This window comes from Aptenodytes patagonicus, unplaced genomic scaffold, assembly GCF_965638725.1.
Source record: "Aptenodytes patagonicus unplaced genomic scaffold, bAptPat1.pri.cur scaffold_43, whole genome shotgun sequence".
NCBI classification, from domain to species: Eukaryota; Metazoa; Chordata; class Aves; order Sphenisciformes; family Spheniscidae; genus Aptenodytes; species Aptenodytes patagonicus.
Window position 1 is genome coordinate 615500 of NW_027472001.1, and position 5601 is coordinate 621100.

Below are 5601 nucleotides of genomic sequence, written 5' to 3' on the forward strand. Positions count from 1 at the left end.
CACAGCCAAGTTTTCTGAAATGTAATTAGAAACGGGGAGCTAAACCACCCAAGACTGAGTTAACCAAACGAACCACCCAAGGCCAGCCTCAAGCTGGGTGTCCAGCTCCGGCCCGCCCCTGAGCCCGAGGTGTCACCGAGAGTCCACAGACATCAAGGACAGCAACGAGGCCGGACCAGGCTGTGAAGCCTGGGCTGCTCTGATCCCAGCCGGGGTATCAATCCCGCCTGCAGCGCAGGCAAAGCCTGCCGGTCCCAGCCACTGAAATCTGCCTGCGCAGGCTCTCCACTGCCCAAGGGCCCTCTCCCCTCCAGCGACTGGCAGCGTGCTGGCCCTCTCATGCCTCGTGAGCAATTAGCTCCTCCGCAAGTCCCTCACGCACTCCGGGAGCACCACCAAGAGTCATACTCGTGCCACCACAGCTATCAGTCTGCAGGCTGAAAGTCCATCACAAACAGAAATGCCTGCAGAATCAGCATCTGCACCCGATTTCCAACATTAGGAAAGGGCAGCCAAGATTTCTGGGGATGTCATTCCTGCCTTCAACTTGCCCAGCTGCAAGCCGGGCTGTGCACGAGCTGAACACAAACGCAGCACACGCCGGTTCCGGACATCTGGAGACCAGCGTCTGCACAAAGCAGCTCTGACCAGTAATGCTACCACTGGGGCAGCAGCTGCCCCTGGCACTCAGCTTGAACCACAACTGGTAGCAGACGCTGTGCTGGACCATCTCTGGGGCTCACCAGCCCACTCCAGTTGTGAAATCGAGTGGCACTGCAGCCAGGCTCTGACTCATCCCTTCCTGCTGCGTAGGCTACAGCACGTCCACAAACGCATCTGAAACTTCAGCTTCCAAAGTCGTACGGTTAACAGCGTGAAACGTACCAACCAGGGGCTGCTTTCTCCAAGTCTTTCAGGATTTCCTTTGGAACTTGAGATATCTTTTGGGAATACTTCCCTATAGGAGCTTTATACTTTCCTCTTCGAGGACATCAACAGAAAGTATGAGGGCAAATGTCACATGAACAAAATATTGAAAAGGAGTGCTTGTTCTGTGAAGTCAATAAAGACTGACTACTCGCTCTTGGGCTGCCAGCTGGGATCCAGCCCGGGATCCAGCCAAGGAGCTGGAAAAGCCCTCCCTGTGGCCACATCTGCAACCAAACACCCATGAGAAGTTAACATCACATGTTCCGATCTACACCGTCATAACTGAATAGCGGAACATAGACGGGGGTCACGTAATGACATGGCACACACATGCAGGCGTGTGACATTCTCACACCTGCAGAGGCGCCTGCCTGACATTTGGGCTTTGAGCTGGCAGCTCTCAAAGGAAGTAGAAAGCCACGACGTGCCACTCAGGAGCATCTTGCAAACATTTACCAGGTGCCTGCCGTGGCCACTAACCAGGCACGGAGCTGTCGGGAGAAAGGACTCCCTGGAGCTCGCACCAGCTCTAAGCTCAACCCCAACATGCCTGCTGGCTTCGCAGTCAGCACTGGAAGCAGCACAGGGGCGGAGCAGCTGGCAAAGACAGCTTCACAAGGCAGAGCCCCCTGGGGCACATCACTGAGCCTGACCCTTTCCCTCTCTGCTCTTCTGCGTGCCCGAGCATCAGCCAAGAAAGTAGTAAGTTAAATTTCACGTGAACAGAAAATTAAAACGTAAGTGCTCATTCGTTCAAGGGACTTACCTGTGGGATCGCCCTGAGGCTCACGGACAGGCTCAAGTTGAGAAGTCAAGTAGCCGTTGTCTACAGGGCCAGCTCTAATCAAGCAGAGATGGAAGACGTTTCCATTGCGTGTTGTGATCTACCTCTTCCTTAGTGACCTGCTGTGACTGGAAGCGGGGCAGGCAACAACACGGGACACAGATGCAGGCTGAGATTTCCAAAGCTCAGAGGGGCCTTGTGACCTCTTGGCTGGGACCTGGCAGCTTTCAAACTACTGTCTCCAGGCCACGTGCAACACCCCTCAAGGACCAGACGGACAAACACAGGGCCTCTCAGGGCCTTCTTACCAGGAGACCTCTCACCCACACAACAGGAAGCCCACACTACAGCGGGAGCATGGAGCACCAGAGGAAAAAATGATCATTCACCACTCTTGTAGAGAAGAGCCTGCTGGCCACTGGAAGGCTGAACTATCACAACAAAAGATTAACAAATAAGAAACCAAATATTAACAAAGACAAAAGGCCAGTAACAAATGAAGACTGAATACTTACCTCCGGGATACCACCCGGGCTCAGGAACAGGATTCCACTGAGTGGCTTGATCAACAAGGACTGCAGGAACCAAACACACGTAATCAAACACAGGTGAGGAGAGTTTCCACTGCATGTTCTGATCTGCTTCTTCCTGAGTCACCTGCAGTGACTGGAAGGGGGTGAGGTAATGACATGGCACACATACCAAGGTGTTGGTTCCCACAGCTAAAAAGGAACATGGGTGACCTTTTCTCTGAGACCTAGCAGGTCTTCAGGCAAAGAAATATTCATGACTCATCTGGGCAACGCCCGCAAGGCACAAAAAGCTCTTGGAAGGCCTTAAGAGGATCTTAGGTAAAATTGCACATGAATAACCTATTGAAACATAAGTGTTTATTCCCTCAAGCAGACAGACATTGATAACTTACCTCTGGGACGCCCCCAAGGATCGCCTCCCCATAAGCAGGATCCAGCTGAGAAGCTCGATAAGCACTGCCAATGCCATCATCTGGAATCAAGCACAGATCAGAGAAGCTTCCATGCACACAGAGGAAGCCCACGCTAAAGAACTGGAGGAAAAAGCAATTGTCTACGCTTCTCGTGGACAAGAGCCCGTGAAAGGCTGCACCAGTGCTACCCCTGCGTGTTCCTGTGGGCCAGGGACCTGCAGTTCGTCCAAGGGGAGCAGGGCTGCAGGACTAGAGCAGAAACGCTCCTGTTTTCCCGAGCAGACATCATCTGAGCACGCCGCTCCGGGACGTCCCCGAGGCTGAAAGCCACAGGGACTCAGTGCCCAGGTCTCTCACCCCGCACCACTGCTCCCGGCCCCCTCGCCTGCCCGGAAAACACCCCCAAAGTGGCCGCAGACCCTCCACACCTCCCCGCGGGGTGTCTGCCCCCCCTGCCCGCACCATGGTGCCTGCCTGGCTTGCCTGGCCCAGCCCGGCTCAGCTGCTCTCCCGGACCCAGCCCTAGCCCTGGCCCCACTGCCACCCCGCTGAGGTGCGGTGGGTGCCACGCCGCACTGCTTGGGGCTGGGTGCTGTCCCCCTGCCCGCCTACCTGCTCCCTGTGCTCGTCTCAGAGCAGCCTGGGTGTCCTGGGCTTGCAGGGCCACCAGGAGGAGGAAGAGGAGGAGGCGGGTGAGGACCACGGCCCCCCAACTCTCACACCGTGCTGCTGCTGCTGCGGCCACGGGCTCTGAGACCTCACGGCCCCGTTGGGCCACGCCTTACGCCAGGCCTCCCCAGCGAACACCCGTTGCCAGCAAATTACTGAATCTGCACACTCCTGCATTTCCTTGTTCCATACGAGCGTGGAAGGAGCAGAAGTGGAAGAGGGCCGGCCTATTTTGGGAGGCAGCACTGCGTATGAGAGTGCACAGGAACTCAGGTCTTACTTCCCAGAAGTCAATCCATACCAAAAGCTCCGTAGGAAGATTGCATAAAAAAGCCAATTGCAAGGGCCTCTACTTGCTACTGTTTTTCTCAGACAGCACTCTAGGAAGAAACTAGCTTTTCCTGCTAGTTTTGCTACAGCTTCGTTACCTTGAAAGATGAAACTTCTTACTTCTGCTACTCCCAAACAGCCTCGCAGCCCAGCAAAACCATACTGCAGGGAGGAAACCTTCACCATGCAAAGATGGGCACGCCACGGGAATACGTTACTCTCAAAGAACAGACTCTTTCAACCACTCTTCCTCTTGCTTACCAAAGTTCTGACACTGTTAGAAAACAACAACAACAACAAAGCGGGGTTCTCATTCACATTTTATTGAGCCCGTTATATCAGCCATTCAACGGTAGGTCCAACTCCAGCCCGAAGCCCAGAATAAGAAATGCCATCTTGAAGTTTCTGGAAGAAGGAAGGGCTTTGAAGCGGCAAGACCAGAGAACATTCATGAAGGCACTGTCGTGCAGGTACGCATCCCTGATCACAGACCAACTGCACCGTTACCTGAGTAAGTGATGCGCTCAGCTAACTTGCAGCCAGTGACGTCTGGAAAAGTAGCGCACGGTCTCTTGTTCATTAGCGCCGAGCACGTTGGTTGGAATTGGGTCTGCGAAGAAAACCATATGCAGTTAGTCTGGTTTATTCGAGTACATTAGGACAAGCCCAGTTCACGTTTACGAGGAATCACAGCAGGTCCCACCTGTCCCTGCAGACCCCAACACCACTCCTGTGCAGCATCCCGAGGAGCAGTAAGCGCAGAACAAGAAACCTTCCTTCAAAATAAGGCCCACAGCCTGCTCGAAATTTCAACAAGAGGCACAGAGCACCAGCTGAGAATAACCTCTGCTTTAACTATGCCGAGCTCCGCCGTCTCCATAAGGAGATCAGCTTCCAAATGAGCCCTAGCCCTAAAAACACACATCTTCCCTAGGGCAATGCAAGGTAAACACCAGAGCACAGGGACACCTGCTCATTCCGTTTAAGCTGATGGGGAGAAGGACAGAGGACTAGAAAGAGAAAAATAAGGCGAGAGAGGAGACAGGGGAGCCGAGAGAGAAAGACAGGTACAGGGAAAAGGCTAGAGAGATGGAGAAATCAAGAGAAATCGGGATGAGGAGCCCTGCAGAGAGATGGAGGAAGAAAAGGTACGGTCGGGGAGCAGGACAGAGGCATGGGGGGGCGGCGGGAAGGAGAAGCAGAAGGAAGGGGGGATAGAGAAAGACAGGGACAGGGAGTGGGGCATACAGGTGAAGAGTGACAAAGAAGGACAGAGAGCAGGACAAAGGGACTGAGAAATAAAGAGAGGGTCAGATTCGGACAAGGAGACCGAGAAGGGGGAAAAAAATGGCAATGGGCTGGAGCACAGAGATGGGCAGCAGAACAAAAGGAAAGAGAGACAGGGACAGGGGCAGGGAGCAGGACAAAGGGATGGAAGAGGGAAAAAAAATAGCGATGTGCTGCAGGACTGAGATGGCGGCATTAAAGAATTGACACGGGGAGCAGGCCAGAGTGACAGAGAGAGAAAAAAGGAACGGGGAGCAGGACAGCACTGGAAGAAAACAAACTGTGACGGGCAGCGGGACAGAGAGACGGCCGGGGCAGCTGCAGGGGGCGAGCGGGGCTGGGGCGGCTCTGGGAGTCGGGGAGCCCGGTGCCTGTGCCTGGGGGGGCGGCGGTCTGTCTCCGTCTCCTTCCCCGCCACAGTTCTCGGGTCACTCCCAGGGCTGCCCCGGCTGGGCCCGGCTCCAGCTGACCGGGAGCCCGTCGTACCGGGCAGTTTGGAGCCCCCCCACCATCCCCGGGCAGCCAGCGGGCAGCAGACATCCCCGCACCCGCACAAGGGCCTCGGTCACCTCACCGGTGGCCCCAGCCCTCACCTCAGCTGGGCCACTGCTGGAGCACAGACTGCACCTCCCGTCACCAACAGGGCTGCCGGGAA

The 5601-nt window shown here is 55.2% G+C and overlaps 1 long non-coding RNA gene across 1 annotated transcript; it reads right to left on the minus strand.

Moving 5' to 3' along the window:
* Positions 1-3961: 3961 nt before the first annotated feature.
* LOC143173282 (uncharacterized) lies at positions 3962-5601 on the minus strand. The gene is made up of 3 exons (XR_012997512.1): positions 5540-5601; positions 4167-4269; positions 3962-4064 (listed from the first exon to the last, which is right to left on the minus strand). It is a non-coding gene; the product is annotated as an uncharacterized LOC143173282 (long non-coding RNA).